This window comes from Puma concolor, chromosome E1 (genome assembly GCF_028749965.1).
Source record: "Puma concolor isolate L17-30 chromosome E1, mPumCon1.1.hap2, whole genome shotgun sequence".
In the NCBI taxonomy this organism is placed as follows: domain Eukaryota; kingdom Metazoa; phylum Chordata; class Mammalia; order Carnivora; family Felidae; genus Puma; species Puma concolor.
Window position 1 is genome coordinate 8,138,912 of NC_141680.1, and position 23,440 is coordinate 8,162,351.

The 23,440-nt window shown below is 44.5% G+C and overlaps 2 long non-coding RNA genes across 13 annotated transcripts in view; one reads left to right on the top strand and one right to left on the bottom strand.

Moving 5' to 3' along the window:
- LOC147574048 (uncharacterized) overlaps positions 1–23,440 on the bottom strand; it is a 231,665-nt gene that overhangs the window by 200,858 nt on the left and 7,367 nt on the right. For 9 of the 12 annotated variants that reach the window (XR_015243861.1, XR_015243863.1, XR_015243860.1 and 6 more), the window contains exon 2: positions 10,381–10,853. This is a non-coding gene — a long non-coding RNA (uncharacterized LOC147574048). Of the gene's footprint in view, positions 1–1,501; positions 1,563–10,380; positions 10,854–23,440 lie in introns of all 12 variants that reach the window. The other 3 variants (XR_015243866.1, XR_015243859.1, XR_015243867.1) reach the window with 3 other exon arrangements.
- LOC147574049 (uncharacterized) lies at positions 14,805–23,020 on the top strand. Its single transcript, XR_015243868.1, has 3 exons — positions 14,805–14,962; positions 17,738–17,880; positions 22,519–23,020. It is a non-coding gene; the product is annotated as an uncharacterized LOC147574049 (long non-coding RNA).

The window sequence follows — 23,440 nt, forward strand, 5'->3', positions numbered from 1 at the left end:
TGAGAAGTGAAGGCGCTGTGGCATCCTGGATTGAATCCCAGGGTAGAGAAAGGACATGAGTGGAAAGACCGAGGAAATCCAAATATTATCTGTAGTTTACTTAATAGCATTGTACTGCGTTACTTTTGTATTTCTTAACAGTACATTTTTATCTTTCCTGGACATTAAAATTTACTACATACGGCCATGTTTAAAAGCAAAACACGTTCGGGGCGCCTGGGTGGCGCAGTCGGTTAAGCGTCCGACTTCAGCCAGGTCACGATCTCGCGGTCTGTGAGTTCGAGCCCCGCGTCAGGCTCTGGGCTGATGGCTCAGAGCCTGGAGCCTGTTTCCGATTCTGTGTCTCCCTCTCTCTCTGCCCCTCCCCCGTTCATGCTCTGTCTCTCTCTGTCCCAAAAATAAACGTTGAAAAAAAAAATTAAAAAAAAAAAAAAAGCAAAACACGTTCATGAAATTATTTTCAGTGTGATAGAAATACAGTGTGTTTTTCTCCAGTTTAAGTGGTGATGGTCACACAACACTTTTTCCCTATTGAACTTGATATCTAAAGGAATAACTAAATCCGATATTTAAAGAAATCCAGGGAATTCACGTGACTTTACTTCAAGGTAAGTATGATGTCCAGTGTTGTCTATGTGCTCACTGCCTCTTGAGAGACCTCAATGGGCGTGAGGAGAAAGTTGAAGTGTATCACTGGTAATACCATTACTCCTTATCCACTTCCTACATGCCAATCTATTTACCAACAGTCCTCTGGGAAAGAACTAGAATTTGGGGAAGCAAGAGGCAGGGCAAGAAGGTTACCAGGAAGTCAGAGCTATGGGGTCTGGGTTCAAAGCCTTAGGTATACAAGAACAGCTCCTTCAACCCATACTTTGTAGACTGAGTTTCCACATGAGATTTCCTTTAGGAAAAAAGTTCTACTTGAGTTTGGTCATGGTGGGGTGGGGGTAGGAGAGAACCTTTTTTAACTTTGGTTATGAAAAATCTTGGGGCACCTGGGTGGCTCAATTGGTTAAGCATCTGACTTTGGCTCAGGTCACGATCTTGAAGTTCGTCAGTTCCAGCCCCATTATCGGGCTCCGTGCTGACAGTGTGGAGCCTGCTGGGGATCCTCTGTCTCTTTCCGCCCCCGCCTCTTTCTCTGCCTCTCCCCCATTTGCATGCACGCTCTCTCTCTCAAAATAAATAAGCTTTTAAAAAAATGAAAAATCTCAAACATAGGCAAAAATAGAAGGGAGTGAGTCCCCATGTATCCATCACCAAGCATCAATAATTATTGATACATGGCTATTCTTATCTCATTTATACCACAATCATTCCCCCACCACCTGCTCCCGCAAGATTATTTCACGGTAAATCTCAGAGATCACATCACTGTATCTCTAAATATTCCTATATGCATCTCTAAAAGGTACTATTCTTGTGAAACACATAACCACATTATGCTAAATGGAATAGACCAATCACAGAAAGACAAATACTCTAGGATTCCACTTACATGACATGCTTAGGGTCGTCAAAGTTATAGAGACAGAAAGGAGAATAAGAGTTGCCGGGGGCTGCAAAGAATGGGGAAATGAGGATTAGTGTTTCATGGGTACAGAGTCTCAGTTTTGCAAGATCCAAAGAGCTGTGGAGATCAATGGTAGTGGTGTTGCACAACATTAGAAATTTATCCACTACCACCGAACTGTGCACTGAAAAACGGTTGAGTTGGTAAATTCTGTGTATTTTACCACAATAAAAAATAGAACAAAAAATAACCTTAAAAAAAAAACATAACCACAATAGCCTGAGTACTGAAAAAATGAACACGAATGCCTCATCAAATAGCCAGGAAGTGTTTACATTTCCCCAATTACGCATAAGTTTTGTTTTGTTTTGTTTTGTTTTAGCTCGTTTAAACAAGAGTCACACTTTGCATTTGGTTTTTGTCTCTTAATTGTCATATAACCCAATGGGCTGCAAAATTTCTCACGTTCTGGCTTTCCTAATTACATCCTCGTGGTGTCATTTAATATATTCTTTGGGCTATAATCTTTTCTTCTGCTGATTGCCCCCGCCCCCCTTAAACATACTCCTTACTAGTGTCGGTTCTGGGCCTTGTTATGCTGAACCCTCCCCAGAAGTGATTTGATTCGATTTGATTCATTGCTATGGCTTCATTCTAGTCTGCTTGAGGTCGGCACGCCCACCTGCCCGACGAAACTCTTCATCTCCGAGCTCGACGAGACTGCCCGAAACGGAGTTCACCATCTTCTCTTCCTTCCACTATCAAACCTCCAATGCTCCCTGTGTTCCCTTCTCCTCAGTGAATGGAACCCCAATCTGCACAGACATCCAAGCCACAGCGTGGGCCCCATCTTGAACCCCTCCCTCCTCTGCACTTCCTACACCCTCTGTTCTAAGCCCTGTCAGTTATACCTGAACCACTGAATAAATTCATCTACTTCTGTCCGTTCCCCAAACCAACACTCCAGTTGATGTCACCTGTATCTCTTATCTGGATCTTCTCTGGAATCTCTTGTCTTGATTGCTTTAACAGTCCCCTGACTGGTTTTCCCATTAAAATTGTCATTAGATTGCACCTTATTTTTTTCATTCTGCATCTAGAATTGTCTTCCTAAAACCAAATCTGATTCCATTGCTCTGCTATTTAGAACTCTTCAGTGGCTGTTCATTGCTCTAAGGATAAACTCCAAATTGTGAGATGTGGGAAGCCCTTCGAGATTTGGACTCTCCCTTCCTTTCAAGACTCACTCCTCCCCTACCTCTTCTATACCCTTCCCACTACACCCCTGTCATCAAGAGTTCCCTTCTGAATCTCTAGTTAAGCCTCTAGGCTCTCATCCCTCTTCTCACTTGCCCTCACACCCTGTTCCCCTCACCTATTTAATCCCTATTTGTGCTTGGATTTCTAAAATTTTTTAAAAATGTTTTTAGTTATTTTTGAGAGACAGAAAGCAGAGCATGAGTGAGGGAGGTACAGAGAGAGAGGGAGACACAGAATCCGAAGCAGGCTCTAGGCTCTGAGCTGTCAGCACGGAGCCCGACATGGGGCTTGAACCCATGAACTGTGAGATCGTGACCTGAGCTGAAGTGAGATGCTCAATCGACTGAGCCAACCAGGCACCCCTATTTGTGCTTGGGTTTCTGCTGTGATGTTCCTCCTGTGTCCCTTGGCTGTGATCCCCCAAGGTCGGGTTAGTGGCTCTTTCTCTATGCTCTTGTTGCCCCCAGAATCAGCCCTAACGGCACTGCTTGTGATCTCATCAGAAATCTCTTTAAGAGCATGTCTTGATGCTTTTATGTGCTCAGGGCCTGACAAATGCCTGGGCACTTAATTGACTAAATTAATAAAGGAGTGAAGGAATAAATGAATGGATGACTCAATCAATGAGTGAAAACCTCTCATAGAAATGATCTAAGCATACCAAAGGCAAGCTAGATTATTCTGATTTTCAAAATTTCCCATCTTTTAGCCTTGTAATATCAACTACTCAGATTCATCCAATACCAATCCATTATTCCCTTTATCCTGCACTGTAAGACTTTTCTTAATGTAGCAGAGGAAAATTATCTTCAAAGCATTTCCCAGATAAATGATGAAGTTAGAACACGGGGCATAGAATTTTATGATAAAGTAATTAGTTAACATGCTCCGAGTATCTGGTAACTCTTCGGTGAGTACAGGAAATTATGGATCCTGAGGACATTCTGGAAACAATTTCAGTTAAAAAAAAAAATCAGATGCAACATTAAATTCTTTTCTTTCAAAATACCCAAAGTGTGCAATATTCTCTTAGTAGGCTATTTCCACGATGTGACATTTCCATGGCTATTTATAATGTATTTCTGTCTATAAAAGAAAACACGCCGTGGTTCTTTTTAAAACGAACAGTCAGTACACATAAAAGAATTTTTGGGTTTTTAAAAAAATGCCCCTATTTCTAATACTGTACTCCCTTTCAAGAGACAGGCTTGGGTCCTCTTCTGACTTGTCAATAATGCAGCTTTGGAATTCTTTGGGTTCTTTGGGGACTGTCCTAGAGTGAAGGGCGTCCCACTGCCCCTCCTGTGGCCTCGCTGGGGCCCCAGGAGAACACAGAAGACAGACCACTGTGGCCTGCAAGTTCAGGAAATGATGTTAACCTTATGGCGGCCACTGTCGTCCTGGGAAACGAGGAGGCGATCTCTCAAGCCCAGCTCAAGGGGTAAATATTGGTACTTTATATAGGTTACTCATTCCTCCTTGCTCACCACCCTCCTGGTAACCTCACAATGCATGTTCCCTAAGAGTATGATGAGGGCTAGGAGAGGCAAGCCCGCAAATTACCCTGTGGCCCCAGTTCCACACAGTACATCCAGATAGTATTTGTTTTCGGCAAAATTTTATTTACAATTAACAGTTCCACACGTGAAAATCGTAACATTTTTACACAGACAGTTTCCTTTGGTTAGATGTGCCCACCTCTGCAGAACTTTGATGCTAGAAAACACGCAAGCTGTAGGGAATGCAAATACTAAATGCATTAATCAACCAAATAAGGCCCTGCCCCTGCTAGGCAATTTGTATACCGTTATAGGCCTATATACGCGTTAAAAATTCTTCACCTTCTAGGGGCGCCTGGGTGGCTCAGTCGGTTAAGCGTCTGACTCTTGATTTCAGCTCAGGTCATGATCTCACGGTGTGCATTCAAGCCCTCCCTGTCAGGCTCTGCACTGACAGTGAGGAGTCTGCTTGGGATTCTCTCTCCCTCTCTCTCTGCCCCTCCCCCACTCATGCTATCTGAGTCTCTCTCTCAAAATAAATAAACCTAAAAATTAAAAAAAAAAAAATTCTTTACCTTCTTAGATCCAACAGCAGCTTTTTACAAAATGAAAAACATTACCTTTCTCATTTTAAAGGAAAAACATTTTTTTTTTAATTTCAATGTTTATTTATTTTTGAGAGAGAGAGAGAGGCAGAGCACAAGCAGGGAAGGCGCACACATAATCCCATATGCAGAGTATCAAGCAGATACTGACAGTATGTCCTTAAGGAAGCTCATCTATGATGTCAGAGGCCCTCACTGTGCGCTGGCCAATCCGCACTTGAAAGCCACCATTTAGGCAAGATTGTTCCAGACTCTTAGCTGGAGCAAATGCAAGAACTGCCATAAACACCCAGGCATTTGCGGGAAAAGGCCGGCAGGACATAGGACATAAAGAGTCTGTGGGAAAAGGCCAGCAGGAGATAGGACATCAAGGAGGTTTGCTCTCATTAATTAGCCACAACAAATAAACAGCAGAGCCTAAGCATCCTAAAAGATGAGATGAACTGAAATCTTAATTCGTTTATTCTCATTGTACTCAAGGTAATACATTTATCTCTGGGTGCAGCTTAATCCACATCTGACTGTGATACGTAACTTCGAAATTGCCATTATTTTCTTGGTCCAAAATTGCTTTTCGATTTCTTCTTTGTCTCAGGCTTTTTGAGAAAATTTTAAATTGCCAAGAAGTTTCATTTTTGTGTGTATGTTTATGCTTGTGCTGAAACTTTTAAGTTTTCTTGTATTTTGTGCCTGTGTGATTTCTAGGATTTGGAATTTGTTGAAAAGTTTGTGGCTGCTAAATGATCAGTACTTGTAAATATCTCATGATATGGGATGTAGTCTCTTTCAAGATTTGTTCTTTTTGCTTACACTGCTCCTTGATCACAGCAATTATGATCACTTAAATGTCACCTTTTTTTTAATGCTTTTATACTGGATGGGTATCACACATTGCCATTTTTTATGCAGTATTCTCTTATTCTTGAATTCTTTGCTGCAATTTAGTAAGCAGGACATTTTCGGGTCATTTTTTTTTTTTTCCAGGACAGGCATAACATGAGATGCATTTTCTGAATCCCCAAATGTATCTAAGAATATCTCTGTTGCATTTGCATATAAAACCGTACTGGCTTGATATAAAATACTGAGGTTACTTTTTTCCCCCTGCAGAATTACATATTAAAAAAGTTTTTTTTAACCTTTATTTTTTGAGAGACAGAAAGAGACAGAGAACGAGTGGGGGAGAGGCAGAGAGAGAGGGAGACACAGAATCTGAAGCAGGCTCCAGGCTCCGAGCTGTCAGCACAGAGCCCGACACGGGGCTCGAACTCACAAACTGTGAGATCATGACCTGAGCCAGAGTCGGACGCTTAACCGACTGAGCCACCCAGGCGCCCCAGATGAATCAAATTTTTAAAAGCAGTTTTAGGTTTTCAGAAAGAAAAAAAAACAATTGAGAGAAAAGTAATCTTGAGTTGGGTTGGTCATTTCTTGCAACCTGTGAACCCGTATCAATACATTAATACTAAGTCAAGTCTACACATTAGGGTTCACTCTTGTATACTACATTCTATAGGCTTCTGATAAGTATATAATGGCATGCATTCACCAATACGGTGACCTAAAGAATAATAGTTTCATTTCTCTAAAAATCTTCTGTGCAATCCATTTCTTCATCCCTCCCTTGTACCCGCCCCCTTATTCCTTGGCAACTTCCGATCTTTTTACTGTCTCCATAGTTTTATCTTTCCCGGGATATCACATAATTGGAATCATAAAGTACCTTGCCTCTTCACATTGGCTGCTGTCCCTTAGCAATATGCATTTAAGGTTCCTCGATGCCTTTTAATGGCTTCGTGGCTCCTCATTTATTGTTTTATTGCTTAATAGTTCTTCTTTGTCCAGATGGATCACAGTTTGTTTATCCATTCACCTGCTGAAGGACATCTTTGGTTGCTTCCAAGATTTGGCGATTACGAACAAAGCTTCTAACAGCATCTGCGTGCAGGTTTTTATGCGAACATAAGTTTTCAGCTGAAGGAGCCCGATTGCTGGATCATTGGGGAAGAATATAGTTAGCTTCTTTGGTAAGGAAGTGCCAAACTGTCTTCCAGAGTGGCTGAGTTATTTTGCATTCCCACCCAGCAATGAATCAGAGCTCCTGTCCCTCCACATCCTCACCAGCATTTAATGCCATCAAAATTCTGAATTTTGGCTGGTTCTAATAGGTGTGTAGGAGAGAGAGAGAGAGAGAATGAGTTGGGGAGGGGCAGAAAGAGAGAGAGAGAATCCCAAACAGGCTCCGCACTGCCCGCACGAAGACCGACCTGGGGCTCGAACCCACGAGCCGCAAGATCGTGACCTGAGCTCGAGTCGGACACTTAACTGACTGAGCCACCCAGGGACCCCTCATTGTTTTAATTTACATTTCCCCCCACCCAGGGACCCCTCATTTCCCCGGTGACATATGATGTGGAGCATCTTCTCTTATGTTTCTTTGCCATTTGTAGATCTTCTTTGGTGAGGGGTCTGTTCACATTTTTGAGAGAGAGAGACAGACAGAGACAGAGTGCGAGTGGAAAGGGGCAGAGAGAGAGGGAGACACAGAATCCGAAGCAGGTGCCAGGCTCCGAGCTATCACCGCAGAGCCCGACGTGGGACTCGAACTCACGGACCGTGAGATCATGCTCTGAGTCAAAGTCGGACGCTTAACCGATTGAGCCACTGAGGCGCCCCTCTCATTTTTCAGTTTTCAGAGTTCTTGAATCCTTTTTTTTTTTTTTTTTGGAGTTCCTCTTGAATCTTGAACACCAGTCCTTTAGCTGACACATATTTGGCACAGATTTCCTCCCAGTCTGTGGCCTGTCTTCTCGTGCTTTTCATTGTGACCTTTTGGAAAGCAGGAGTTCTCAAATGGCGTTATATCTAAAGAAGTCATCGCCAAACCCAAGGTGGTCTAGATTTTTCTCCTATGTGTCTTCTGGAAGTTTTATGGTTGTGCATTTTACATGTAGAGCTCTGATCCATTTGGAGTTAATTTTTGCAAAAGGTGTGAGGCCTGTGTCTAGATTCATTATGTTTGCATATGGCTGTCTGGTTGTGTCAGTACCATTTCTTGTGTCTTTTTTTCAGATAATCTTCAGTTTTATCTCTGTCTGTAAGTTCTAGAACTTGCACTTTTCCCCCAAGTCACTGGTTTAATTTTCTGTAGCCTCCAGTCTTCTGTTCCCTGTTTCTATGGACTTTCATTGATCGTTTCCAATTCCCTCTTTACTTTATATCTTCCTTATCTCGGATTCTTTTTGATAAGTGAGCAATGGCCTCTCCAGTTTTCTTTGAGAATGTGAACTATGGATTTTTTTAAAACCTAAATTGTACATGGGGCGCCTGGGTGGTTCAGTCGGTTAAGCTTCCGACTTCGGCTCAGGGCACGATCTCACGGTCTGTGAGTTCGAGCCCCGCGTCGGGCTCTGTGCTGACAGCTTAGAGACTGCAGCCTGCTTCAGATTCTGTGTCTCCTCCCTCTCTGACCCTCCCATGCTCATGTTCTGTCTCTCTCTGCTCTTGATAATAAATAAACCTTAAAAAAAAAAACTTAAATTGTACATAAATTGGATGAGCACGCATCCTGCTGAAGGTCTGTTTACACCTGTCATACTCTCACAGTTACTAATAGCTAAATACAGAACAGTGTTCGTGGGAATGCAAGCTGGTGCAGCTACTCCGGAAAAACAGTATGGAGGTTCCTCAAAAAACTAAAAATAGAACTACCCTATGACACAGACAATTGCACTACTAGGTATTTACCCAAAGGATACAAGTATGCTGTTTCGAAGGGACACATGCACCCCAATGTTTATAGCAGTGTTATCGACAATAGCCAAAGTATGGAAAGAGCCCAAATGTTCACTGATGGATGAATGGATAAAGAAGATGTGGGATGTATATACAGTGGAGTATTACTCGGCAGTCAAAAGGAATGAAATCTTGCCATTTGCAACTACGTGGATGGAACCGGAGGGATTATGCTAAGTGAAATGAGTCAGTCAGAGAAAGACAAAAATCATAAGACTTCACTCACATGAGGACTTTAGGAGATAAAACAGATGAACATAAGGGAAGGGAAACAAAAATAATATAAAAACAGGGAGGGGAAACAAAAATAATATAAAAAAATAGTATAAAAACAAAAATAATAAAAAATATATAATATATAAAAATATATATATTATATAATAATATAAAAAACACAAGAGACTTAAATATGGAGAACAAACTGAGGGTTACTGGAGGGGCTGTGGGAGGGGGGGATGGGCTCAATGGGGGAGGGGTGCTAAGGAATCTACTCCTGAAATCATTGTTGCGCTAGATGCTAATTTGGATGTAAATTTCAAAAAACAAAGAAAAAAGAAAAAAAGAAAAAAAGTAAGGAAAAGAAAAAAAAAAGAACGGTGTTCAAAGGTGTTCCAGTTTGGACAAGAGATTCTATGGTGACTCTCCATACAAATCTTAGTTATGTGTCCCTGAGGTTCAGCTGAGCCTCGTTTTCACCATGTGCCTCTTCAGAGTTTTTAGGCCAAAAGAAATTAATTGCTGCCCTTTATTATTTTACCCGGTGCAGAGACAAGTCGTTCGACATGTGACAGGATTTAACCCTCCCCCAAACCCCACAGGTCAGAACGATCCTCCCCATCTTACCGGTGGGGAAACTGATGCCCAGAGATGGGGGCTGGGGAAAGCAAGGGGCTCTGTGCTTTTCTGAACTTTCCTGACTAGGAAAAAGCCTACAGATAGGAGGTGGGAGAGGGTAGTCGCTTTATTTGTCGGGTTTTTTTTTTTGCGGGTGGCGGGGAGAAAGCAGGGAAGCCCTCTGAATCTGGCAAAGGTGGCCCTTTCCTGAGGCTCCCTGGAGACATCTTCCCGCGTGTGGAACATCTGGGGTGGGAATGGGCACGGAACACGAGCGGGAGCAGAGTCTGACATCTTTTAAGAACGTGAGGATGACTCCTTCTGCAGGAGGGCCGAGCCAGAAAGCTCATTCTAGGCCTCCAGAAATCCAGCCTGCCTGCCAAATGCATCCTTGTGCCGCACTCCTGACATTGAGAGATACCTGCACGGCCTCTGTCGGGCTTACGATGAGGTGCAGGAAAAGTACAAAGGCTGAAAACTTGACCGGTCCAGAGAGACTGACAACAACGGGCCAGACGCATTAAACGCTCCACAGACCACGAGGCTGCGCACGACGACCACCCCTGATACGGGGACCTCGCCAGAGATGTGGCCCAGCCCAGACATGCTCTACGCCCAATAATGATCCAAACGGACTCCTCGAGAAAGCAATCACCCTGAATACACCGTGCCCTCCAGACGTGTAACAGGCCTGGCACACGGGCCACTCCCCTGCTCAGAGCAGCGCTGACACGGCCACCTGCCCAGACCTGCTACCCATCCCGTTCACACCAATGACCCAAGGCGCATGACCACTTGCTGGCACCGTGAGAGGCCCCGCCCACGAGAACTCGGGTGGGTAAGATGGGGAAGGAGACCAAGCTGAGGTTACCTGAAGTTCCCAGCAGAGCAACACCTTCCATCTCGCAGCCATATAAAACCCTGCTACTCAAAGTGCGGTCCCTGAAGCAGGCACCCTGGTGTCACCTACACGTGTGTCAGAAATGCAGAAACTCAGACCTCATAATCCTGCATAATAAATTCATAAAAATCTGCATAATTCCCCAGGTGGCTCATACGCACTTGAAGCATGAGAAACGCTGCTCAAAATGCTTGAATATCTTTCTAGAAGTCTGAGCCGGGCATCATTTTTATGGGATCGCCGTAGCTGAAGAAGGAGTGAGCGGTGGGGTGGTGCCTGGGTGGCTCGGTCGGCTGAGCATCCATCCGGCTTCGGCTCGGGTCGTGATCTCGCGGCTCGTGGGTTCGAGCCCCACAGCGGGGTCTGTGCTGGCAGCTCAGAGACTGGAGTCTGCTTCCGATTCTGTGTGTCTGTCCCTCCTCCGTTCACACTCTCTCTCTCTTCTCTGAAAGTAAATAAATAAAACATTTTTTAAAAATTAAAAATCCATAAAAAAGACAGAAGGAGCAGGGAGCAGCCAGCGTTCATGTGAAGATAGGCCTGCTCACTCAGGATTGTCGTCATGGGCGGGCAAACGTAACAAGCGGGCGGTGATGGCTGACAAGTCACGTGTGTTTAGGAAGCTTTGTGTTTCTTAATCTTTTAGAAAACAACCCCAGGATCTGCACACACTTCTCTGAGCCTAATCCAGAGCCAGAAGAGAATTCTGAAAAATTATACACGCTTCCAAGTCTGTTACGGGAATAGGCTTCTGGCAGATTCTGCCTATTTCCCTCAAGAGCTGAACATCGTCACAGTCAGGCACTTATTCCTGCCACTCTGACAAGAGCAGGATTATTAACTCTGCCTACAGTGAAATATTCATGTGAAAAATAAAATGCGTTGCAATTTTATGCATTACAACTACCATGAGCTGTTAATGGCTTAGGTGTCCAGACACATCTCATTCCTCACGAGGACTCGTTTCCAACGAGGACACTTCTGTGTGGCTAATTCGGTCCCCTCGTTTTGAACTATTGGCCATAGGCGTGCTGATTCTTCTGTTTACTTCTCCTGACACGGAATCTGTGTTTGTCTCACACTGAAAGTTGAGACGGATTCTGTCAGAATTGTTTTTGTTCCCTTCCAAATGCTTCAGTTCCAGAAAAAGGGAGAAGGAAAGTGTATCGTTTTTCTTGGCCAGATCAAAATTCCAATTGCCTAGAAGGATGAAGAGATCAGCAGAAATTGTCTCGCCGGCAACCTTCACCCCAACCCCATCTCACACACTCACACACACACACACACACACACACACACACACACACACACACACACACTAAAGCAGCAGTCAGGTGACTCTGGGCTGTTTGCTGCACAGAAGTGATGTATTAGAAAAAAAGGAAAGATAGGCACCTGGGTGGACCAGTCGGTTAAACCTCTGACTCTCGGTTTTGGCTCAGGTCATGATCTCACGGTTCGTGAGTCTGAGTCCCATGTCGGGCTCTGCGCTGACAGTCTGGACTCTGCTTGGGATTCTCTCTCTTTGCCCCTCCCCCGCTCCTTCCTCTATCTCCACTCTCACAAAATAAATAAATAAACATTTAAGAAAAGAGAAAAAGGAAAGAAAAAGGAATCTCTTTCCAGCTCTTGAGCTTTGAATAGCTGTGTTCCCGAAGCATCGCTTTCGGGAAACTTTCTTCCCTGTGATCAGAGAAGCAACGGGATTGTGGGTGAGGGATGCCCATCTCCACCAGAGGAAGGAGGACTTTTTCTTTGTGCAAAGGTACTTCTGCTCACCAAGCAGGGAGCCTGTGTGGCTGTGCACACCCACAGGGCACACTGTTTCCTGTGTGGACCATCCAGATGGGTGTCTTTTTCTGATTTGCGCGAAGGCAACATAAATGCTCATGGAGACCCGGGGGTGGGGGTGGGGGGTGGTCCTGAGCAGGAAGCTCTGTTTTCCGCACTTAAATTAGGCCAAGGAAGGTCAGGAAGTAAGGAGAGGAGCTGGGTCTGCTGCCCCATGGAGATTCCTGGGGAGAGAGGAAGACTCTAGAGAAGAAATGGTTACGGGACATATGTGGGCAGAGGGAACTTACCTCTGGCTGTTTCCTGTATGGGAGCAGGGAGCAGGGAGCAGGGGCAGCAGCTTCTCTGCTGCCCCCAGGGGGATAGAGGGCCAGCTCCATCATGAACTTCACAGACAAGGAAACGGAGGAAGGAGAGGGCATGCACAGAGGAGGCTAGCTGGGGAGGGGGGAATCAGAACCAGAACCCCAACGATCAACACCTGTTTTTCCCTGTCCTGTGGCCCCCTCTCCTCACAAATGCACACCTTCTTATAATAGAAGCTTATCAGAATTTGGGGTGGGGGGAGTGGGGGACAATGCAAAGGGCGGTGGACCCACAGTGGACCAAGTTTAAATTTCCTCCATGATGGTAGAATAGGAGCTTGGGTTAGAAGATAGGTGGTTACAGGGGGTGCCGGGGTGGCTCAGTCGGTTAAGCATCTGACTTCAGCTCAGGTCACAAACTCATGGTTTATGGTTTCAAGCCCTGCGTCAGGGTCTGTGCTGACAGCTCAGAGCCTGGAGCCTGCTTCAGGGTCTGCGTTTCCCTCTCTCTGACCCTCCCCTGCTCATGCTTTCTCTCTCTCTCTCTCTCTCAAAAGCAAATAGACATAAAAAAAAAATTTTTTTTAAAGGAGATAAGTGGTTACAGGAAAAAGGAAATAAAACAAATAAAAGAGGGTACATTTTTGCTTCCCTGTATTTTGTAGGCTGAGTCATTCCTGCTATCCTTCCTTCTGCCCAGTCAGGCACCACTGTTTATTTTGAGACAGAGATTTCTAATACTACCTAACATCATGCTTTTAATCAGCACGAAGTGCATATTTTTTAACTTGGCAAACGATGTAGTTCCTTAGAAAAACATTTTTTTTAATGGCATGATTCTCAAAAACAACATTTAAAGAGTTCTTAAGCAAATTCAAATTTCTCTGATATTAAATGGAAATATCCTGACCTCTTACATTCTAGACAGAGTTTGCTAATAGTACAAATATTTCAGAATTTATTGGTAAAATAATAGTCTGTATTAAGTTCCAATTATTCTGTTAATGTTTAAACCATCTTGGGGCTCCTGGGTGGCTCAGTCAGTTAAGTGTCTGACTTTGGCTCAGGTCATGATCTCATGGTCCATGAGTTCGAGCCTCGCGTCGGGCTCTGTGCTGACAGCTCGGAGCCTGGAGCCTGCTTCGGATTCTGTCTCCCTCTCTCTCTGCCCCTCCCCCACTCGTGCTCTGTCTCTGTCTCAAAAATAAATAAGTCTTAAAAATTTTTTTTACACATCTTAAGTTACCTAAGCTCAGCATGTTTGTCTTCTCATTTTCAAGAAACAAATTAGTTTTGCGCCCCAATGAAAAGGTACACTTGTATAAAAAAAAGACGTTTCAAACAGAATGGGACATTTCGACCCATTTTAAAAAAGCAGCAGCCTGGTAAATAAATACAGGCATGTAAATAAAGGTCTCTGGCTTTCTTCTCTTCCAATAGTTGGAAGAGACGAATGAAAAAGAATTAATACAGTAATTTTCCCATTTGGCTCCCCTTCTAAACTTTCTTCAGCTCCCCAGCATTTATACCAAATTTGCCTTAGTTCTTATTTGAAGGGGACAGTCATAAAAAAGTCTTGAGAAGTGTTATAAAGTTTCCTAATTAAGATACATATTTTTTTCTAATATGGATTAAAACAAATGTTTTCTGTATTTACAAGCGTTCGGTATAACAGCAACAACATCCCTCTGGTTTACAAGTCAAAAGTGAGGAAAAATACACGTCGCCTTTTGCTTTTACAGAAGCACACATGTCACCTGCACCCCGATTCAGACACACAGCCTGAAATCTAAAGCACACAACGCAAATGGTCACAGGGGGTAAAGTGATCTCTTCCGGAAGACTCTCCCCCGGTAAGCGTATCGCCCCCTTTACAAAAACGCCACATAAACTAATTCCCGTCCTCCCTCTCCCTCTTAGACATTTAATTTCAAGTGCACACTTGTATGGAGCCCATGTTATGCTTGCTGTTCTGTTCTATTCAACTAGCTGTTGCTCGAAGGTATGTACGGACGTGGTTTAGACTTCAGGACTTCATGCCCCCAAGGTAAAGGCCACGACCTTTCCCATCTCCGGCGGGAGGGAGAGACGGAGACACGGAATCCGAAGCAGGTAAGACGGAACTGACTTCCCCACATTCGTCTAACGAAATCCTCAGAAGTGACTGATTTAAACAACTCCACTTCCCACCCTCTCCTGAAGTTGGGGGAGAAGAGGAAGGATGTTTATGGTGGTTGTTGAGCGAGGCTTCAGGGAAAGCTCCCCCCCCCTTTTTTTTTTTTGGCTTCCTCTTCTTCCCCATCTTTTTTGCAGGGAACAGAAAACGATGACCACGGTACGGTGTCTACACCTTGGGATCTTGAGGCTTCAAGCTCTTGTATTAAGGGTGGCTGAGCCAGACGGCAAGGGGGCTGAATCCCTCACGACGGGACGGGACCACCATTGCAGAGCATGAGGTAAGGTTCCATCGGAGAAGCAGCATCACTAATGTGTGTGTGTGTGTGTGTGTGTGTGTCCCGTGACAGAGACTGGACCTTGAGTAACTTCGCGAGCAGGTTAAGCCCTATCTGCAAGGCTGTGGTCTTTGTACCTGATGCTAGAGGCTGCACGCGGCTGAGAAGGAAAGATGGACATGAGATGAAAGAGAAGATCAACCGGAACACTCCGGCACCATCCGGAGTCCTTGGGACAGACTGGGCCCGTGTTAGGCCTGACTGACCTGAGAGGTGGAAACAGCCCTTAGACACTGGGGACTTTTACGGTGGAGCTAAATGCATACACCTGACCCGGGCATCCAAGAAGCTAAGAGGATCCAAGAAAAGGTGGAACGACTGTGGGTCCTCACATCAATGAGGTGGGCCAGCAGATATACGAGAACACCCGCGTTCTCGGGTGACCCGAGAACACAGGATGGCTGCCGTGGTCCTTCTCCTCCCCACATTTCCCCAAGAACCTCTGTGCAACCCCCTCTAACCAGGGACACACGGGAAAGGGAATCCCAGACTACAGCGTCACACAGCTTGGAGGCCGTCACATCCTGCGGTTCGTTAAGTTTCCTTTTTTTTTTTTTAATTAAAAAAAAAATGGTTTTTTCACATTTATTTATTTTTGAGAGACAGAGAGAGACAGAGCACGAGCAGGAGAGGGGCAGAGAGAGAGGGAGACGCAGAATCCGAAGCAGGCTCCGGGCTCCGCGCTGCCTGCACGGAGCCCGACGCGGGGGCTCAAAACCACGGACCGTGAGATCTTGACCTGAGTCAAAGTCGGATGCTCAACTGACTGAGCCCCTACATTTCCTTTTTTTAGAACTACTTCATTTGAAACACTGTTAGCAATGAAATACAATCCCTAATGGATGCTGGGCCCCTATAAAGAAATGTTGACTCGTGGCTGAACTAAATAACGAATGTGACATGTGGACTCAGATAACTTCAAGAGAAACTTTCCTTGTCTTGATTGCATGTGAGACGTCCCTTTAAAGAAAACTATTGAAAACCTTCAAGAAAAGCATACTTGGAGAAGGAAAAGTTAAAAGGTCAAGGCATTGCTAGAGAAGGGCAGAATGAAAGAATCATCTTCTTCATTCCGGAAAGAAGGCCGGGAAGGGATAGGTCATTGTCTATTTGGCAACAGAAGACATAGCCAAGAGGACTGTGGGGCTTGTAAAGAAAATTCTGAAAGGTTAATTCCGGGATGAAGGGACAGCATCGCAATGCCAAGTTGTTTTTTAATTTTATTTATTTTTTCTGAGAGAGAGGGAGCATGTGTGAGCAGGGGAGGGGCCGGGGTGGGGGAGAGAAGACAGAGAGAAAGAGAGAGAGAAGAGAATCTTAAGCAGGCTCCATGCTGGGCATGGGGCTCGATCTCACGACTGTGAGATCATGACCTGAGCTGAAATCAACAGTTGGGCACTTAATCGACTGAGCCACCCAGGCGCCCTGAGTTGTTTTGCTTTGTGGCGTAACAGGCACCCTGTTATGTGACATAAGCTTTTGAAGTACAAGCATTTACGTTTTAAGCCCGTTACTGTGTTGTTACAAACAAGACAATTCCTTGAAATCTGGGAAGGCGGGCGGCACACCACTTGTATCAGGTGGATCGTCTGGAACTGAGCGAGGACCGCAAGCAGGTTAGTGGAAGCGGGGGCTACCTGTGAACAATAAAGGGGGCAGGAAGCAGAATGGGGCAGAGAGAGCTTGCAGATCCTGAGGCGGACCTGACTCTTTGGGAAGAAAGGGGAGGGAAGCAGGATTCTCTGCGAAAGCCTCAGATTGTGATGCAGATTTGACAAGGTTCAGGTGAATCCAAAGGGGAGCCCTGGGAGAGCCCCACATCTGGCAGAAAGGGCCAAGCCCTAGGATTCACGTCACGCTCAGTCGCTGGTTGGGACATTTCTTAGAAAGAATGTGGTGTCGGCTCAAAAGCCGGGTTGGATCCTGAAGGTGCTGGCACTGGAGGCTGTCAGCCAAGCGCACTCCCCATCCCGGCGATCAGCGGGACCTTCCTTGAAGCAGATCTACGCAAGCGGGCTTCTGTGCCTGCCACGGCACGGTAATGATAGATAGATCCTTTCAACACGAGAGACAAACCCATGTCTCAAAGCCAAGATGATAAGAATACTTATTAGGGCAGCGTGGCTTGCCTCGGACCAGAAACTCATTGGGAAGAACGATTAAGAAATGAATGGGTCTCTACCAGGACATACTACTCTTGATTTTGAGCTGGGAGGTTGCGCTGTGTTCACCCCACACCCCGAACTGGGTTGGGACACGGGTTGACATTTATCCACGGTGTTCCCTGTGGCCAAGTTCAGTGACTTTTCTCCCCATTCAGCACACATTCTCCAGGTGAGTCATGCTCCCGTATCTCCCTCACCCAATCAAAGCCCCGCTGTCCCCGCACCCCAACCTCAGGCTTCCTACCTTCTCTAATACCCTAACTTCCCACCAAAGTGTACCTGCTCTGTTTTTCGTTGGCAGACTGACAACCGAGGCTGAAAACTAATTGGCTCGGCTGATGAGAGCATGATGATTGCCTTATTTACCCCTACAGAATTCACCCAAAGAAATGGCTAGCCAAGGGGGGTAGGGGGTGCGGATTTCCTTTCATTTGTTCAGGCCGATGTTGGCGAAATTTTGGACAATGTTGGTAGGTGGTATTTGCTGTTTACATCGAGAAGGCAGCAGCTTATGCTAAATATAATGGCTAGTTCCATATTTTGCTCCCAAAAGGTACTCATTCCTGATTAACGACCTCAGCAAGTGGGTAATGATTATTCATCGGCCTCTTTAGGAACTTTAATCGTGTGGAGGACTTTCTAGACTTCAGATGGACTACTCTAGATAGAGGCATAGAAACAGTAATCAAGTAACAAGTAAGTACCTGCTGGATACAGGGGATGGTGCTTGGTACTTTAAGGGTACCACGGGTTTAATTTAGCTGTCCGACAAACTATACACTATAATGCCATTTTACAGATGAGGGTCAGAAAAGTTCAACGGCCTAAGATCAGTCAACTAGCAAATTATAGTGGTCAAGCCTGATGCAGATCAGGTCTATCGGGCTCCCCACTCTTTTACCCTATTCTTTCTCACCCTACAATTCACAATTACTCGGACTTGCGACTTGAACTCCACCTCCATTGACATTAGCAGGGTTTAACAGTTGGTGTGCTGGCTGGTGGGGGGGGGGGGCAGCTGGAATTACAGAGAAGATAAGATTGGCCACGTGTCGATGACTGCTGACACAATTACCCCACACCATATTGGGGGAGGGTTATCACAAGTTTCTTTGCTTTTTATATATTTGAAATTTGCCATAATAAACGCTGGCTTATAGGAATGTTCATTCTGTAGAGGCTTTCGATAGCCACAAATGCAGGATCCCAACTGGCAATACACACACACACACACACACACACACACACACACACACACACAGCTAAAAACTTCTTCTATAGCAGACAATGCAGATATTAATCAGTTGTCAAGGTGCAAAACCAAGTCCAGAGATCTCGGCGTGCCCCACATACATCAGTGGGAGCAAATGCTCCCTTTCTGTGAATGAATCACAGCATTCAGCTCCACTCTCTGTCATGCTCCTCGCCGTTTGCTCAAGCCCAGCCAAACCAAACGAGGGATCACCAGTGGAGAGAACTGCAAATGTTTGCAAACTGTGAGCAAATGAGGAGAGAGTCCCACATTTAGAGAGACATGAATTATTGTGTGCAGGTATAAATAAACATTGTTCTCTGCTCAGGGTCTGTCAGCACCTCCGTGCTCCACACAAACTCATCCAGAGATAAATGAGCTAGTGTTACTCATACCTGATGAGCTCCAAAAACCACCTGAAGGGGCACACGCTGTACTTTGCTAAGCTTGTTTGCAAAACTCAGCCCTTGGAATACAGAGCTGCCCACAAAGCATGCAGCCAACTCTGAAATATGTGTTTTTAGGGAGCCATGAGGGCAAAACGGGTGTTCTCTTTTGTTGACCCACGTTCCAGGTCTTGGCAGTGGGCGCTCCGGGAGTCCAGGAGTCCACAATTATTTTCCCCTCTCCCTTGTCCATTTTTTAATTCAGGCATGCTTATTATATGATATGATTTAAAATGCAATCAAAAGGAACATTTAAAATTGCCTTAATTCTCCCAACCAGAAGTAACCACTGCTAATTTTGAACACATGCTTCTAGAATTTTTAATGCATGTATAAAGTCTACAGAATTCAAACAGGAACATAGTGTAGGTAACCTGCATTGTTCATTCAAAAAGAGCCTATGAACGTTTTAATGCCCATAAACAGCCTTTACAACGATATTTACAATGTCTGAGCATATGGACATAAAATAATTTATTTAGTCAAGACGTATTATTGGAGATTTACCGGGAACTGAACCTTTGGGCCGCTCTCAAATTTAATTTTTGCTCCTGAAACTGAGCTTGAGTGACTATTTTCATAGACAACTGTTTCTACCAATCCATTGTAAGGATAAATCCTTAAAAGCAGAATGCACAGATTAGAACTTTTGGAGGCTTCTTCTAGAGAGTACACATGATCCTGTTCCTCATCATCCTACATTTAATAGCACTGACTGATAACTATTCTTTTTTTTTTAATCTTTGCCAATTCAAAAGATACCTTTGCATTATATCACATTTTTAAATTTGTGCTTCTCTTACATTAATGATACCGAAGTTTTTTTTGTTTGTTTTACTTTTTAAAAATTTTTTAATGTTTATTTGTTTTGAGAGAGACAGAGTGCGAGCAGGGGAGGGGCAGAGAGAGAGGGAGACACAGAATCGGAAGCAGGCTCCAGGCTCTGAGCTGTCAGCACAGAGCCCGACACGGGGCTCAAACTCACCAGCCGGGAGATCATGACCTAAGCTGAAGTCGGACGCTCAACCAACTGAGCCACCCAGGCACCCCAATGATACTGAAGTTTTTATCATATTTATTGAAAAAATGTGTATCTTCCTCTCTGTTCATATGCTTTTGTGCATTTAGTATTTATCTCTAAGGCTGTTCACATCTCAATAGCAGTATTTCCTTGTCTGTCCTGTGCGATGCAATTTTCCCCCATTTTTGACTTGATTTGTTCTTTGGAACACAGAAAAGTTTAAGATTTTTAGGTTAAAAAATGCACACACCTTAATCTTTATGGATTCTATGATTTAAGTTGTACATGGACTATCCTTCCCAAGCTTATCTGTTCTTTTATTAACTCATTTAAAATTTTTAATCTATCTGGTATAAACTTTAGAGAGTAGTGTGAGGTATAGACATAACATTTTTTTCTCCCCATGTGATGAGTCAGTGGTTCCTACCCTGTTTTTAGTATAAACACTCTAATTTGTTGTGATGAGCACTGGGTGTTATATACAAGTGTTGAATCACTGTATTGTATACCCGAAACTACTATTACACCATATGTTAATTTCAATTTAGATAAAAATTTATGTATATATGTACATATAAAAATAAGAATATATACATATACATGTATATATATGCACTCTTTTCCATACTGATTTAACCTATCGCCCTTATCTAAATATGCTAGATACTTATATAGTCTTTGGTCTGTCCTCATTCTTTTCATTCTGTTTCAGTGGTCTTGGTATCTATTCTTGGGCAAGTACCACCAAGTTATTTTAGCTATTGGTCACTTTCTTTTTTTAAAAAATTTTAAAAATGTTTTATTATTTATTTTTGAGAGAGGCAGAGCATGAGCGGGGGAGGAGCAGAGAGACAGAGAAGGAGACACAGAATTTCAAGCAGGCGAGCCTGACGCGGGGCCCGACCCCACAGACTGCGAGATCATGACCTGAGCTGAGGTCTGACGCTCCACCGACTGGGCCACCCAGGTGCCCTGCAATTGGTCACTTTCCAGACGTATTAATACCTTAGTGGAGAGCCCTATCTTATTCTGTTTTGTTTTCCGACTTTTCTTAGCTGTTCTCTCTCATTATTCTTCCTCAAACACTTTGGAATCATTTAGGCACTATGTCTGGGATTACGTTACAGCCATAGATTACGGTGCAGAGAATGAACAGCCTGCGATATTCTCTCTCCTAACACAGAAAGCTGGTGTCTTTTCATGCATTGCAGTTACGTTGGGTGGGGCCATCTGATCAGTTCCGAGCAGTGAGCTGGGAACGTCAGAGACATTTACCATGTATGATCAGAGGGAATTAAGAGCATATGTGAGTCTTTCACATTCTCTTCCTCTGAGGTGGTGACCATAGAGGCCATACCCTGAGAATGGTGGAGTCACAAGGTGGAAACAGCCTGGATTCTTGAAGTCCTACTTGGAGGATGGTAATTCTGAAGTCACCCAGCCCGCACTAAGCTTGAAGTGAGCAAGACGTAAACCTTTGGTTTGTGTCAAGCCATATAGGTCTGCGGCTTTGTTTATTACCGTAGTATAGTCCCTTAGTAAAGGCTGCACATTTCTTAAGTATTGAGAGGTCTCTTGTTACTGTGATAAGGGAGTCACATTTTCACTTACCGTGATGTTCCTTTCTACCGGACAGGGGACCCATCTGCCTAGCAGGAGAGGAAGGGGACAGATAGATACAAGGCAGGAGGCTAAGAGCTCCTGTTCCTGATTGTAGTTCTAGCTCACACTCGGCCAGGGCTGCAGGGCAATGCTCCAGGGTGGTTCTTCCCAGAGCAGACCCACTTCCTGTCTTAAGACAGCTTTGCTGCTGACCTGCTTTCCTGAGCCCGGGAACTTGTTCCAAGTAGAAAGGCCACCGAATGCTTCAGGCAGCCTCTGTGTCTGTACCTGAGACGCTCAATCCTGGATTGTTTGTCCTGGCTCCCGGCCCCTCTAGCTCTGAGTCCGGGGAGGCGGGCATTGGTTGAATTCTGCTTGGTGGCCCTTCCTCATTCTCTGTGCGGGAGTCTCAGCCTTTATGTGTCCTGAAATCGCGGACTGATGGGCTCTTGTCACAATCTGGCCTCACCTATGCTCTAAATTTGCAGGAGTTCTTAGAAATTCCAGCCAAGTGGGCACCACCCCCGATTTCACGGGCACACATGTTCTTTTCATAGAGAATGTGGAGGTGTGTGTGTATGGGGAGGGGAGAATTAATTAAATGTGTGAGTGCAAATCGTCATTTTAGACTAGTGGTTCTTTCATGGGTATTTTCAGGAGAACGTGGAAAAACTAAGTGCAAACCCAGATGTCAGTGGAGGGAGCAAGTTATCCCCACCCCCACCCTCCACCATCCTCTCTGCACGTGCAAGAAAGTAGCACTACCTGGATTTATGTTCCCACTGAAACTTCCCTTAGAAAATGGAAATGATTACGGTCAGTTTCAAATGATATTTTTCCCTCGGTTGCATAAATCAGGCTAGCCAGAACTCAGTTGATGTTCTCCTTTGCTTTCCCGCCCCGGTTCCTGCTTTTTCAAACACCCATTCATGAATGAGATCTTATCTGTGGCAAAGGTCTTCGCTAACCCTGGGGTAAAATATATTAAATACGAGTATTTTTTTTTTTCACAGAGCGAAAACTACTCAACTTAAATGCCTATCAGATTATACCCTTTCTAATATTTTTGGCATGAAAATGATCTATCTCTTATGAAGCAATCTTAACGTACCCTGGATGGTAGTTTGATTTGTTTTAAAACGCCTTCACGGAGTTGTGGGCAATGCTGTGTTTGGTTTCTACATGATTTTTGAAATTTTTTGTGGTCTATACAATCCCAGACCCTAGGAACCACTGGAATGCATCTTCAAATAGTTGCTCAACAAGTGGAATATTTTCTGAGCCTTTGCATTTCTGAGAATGCCTGCCTGTCCCACCGAAAGATGAATTGTTGGGTATAAAGTTCTTAGCTCATAACTTTCTCTACCTCAAAACCCCGTGGAGTCATTTGGCATCTAACTGCTGCAGAGGAAATGTCTGAGATCAACCTCTTGTAAATAAATTTTTACTGAATAGTTGCAAGACTTTTTTTTTTTTCACTTACACCTTCCTGTTTCTCGAGGCATTGCTGTACGATTTCCCCAGTGCCTTCACTGAGATGGCACGTGTGGTGGCTGATGGCCAAAGGGAGAGATTCTAGAATCACCTAACTTCGAATCTAGTTCCATGCTTCACCAGCCACTGTACCCTTGGGTGGTGTTAGAGGTCACACTGTGTCCGCCAAAATGAGATGCTCAAGTCCTATCCCCCAGGGACCCATGAACGTGACTTTAGTCAGAAGTAGGGTCTTTGCGGATGTAATCGAATGAAAAGGAGGTTGTTAGGGTGGGCCCTAGTTCAGTGACTCATGTCCTTGTTAAAGGGAGGTTGGGACACACACACACACACACACACACACGCCCCAAACACCTCATGAAGACACAGACACAGAAGGAAGATGGCCATTGAAGACAGAGGCAGAGGTTGGAGCTCTGCGGCCCTAAGCCAAGAAATGAA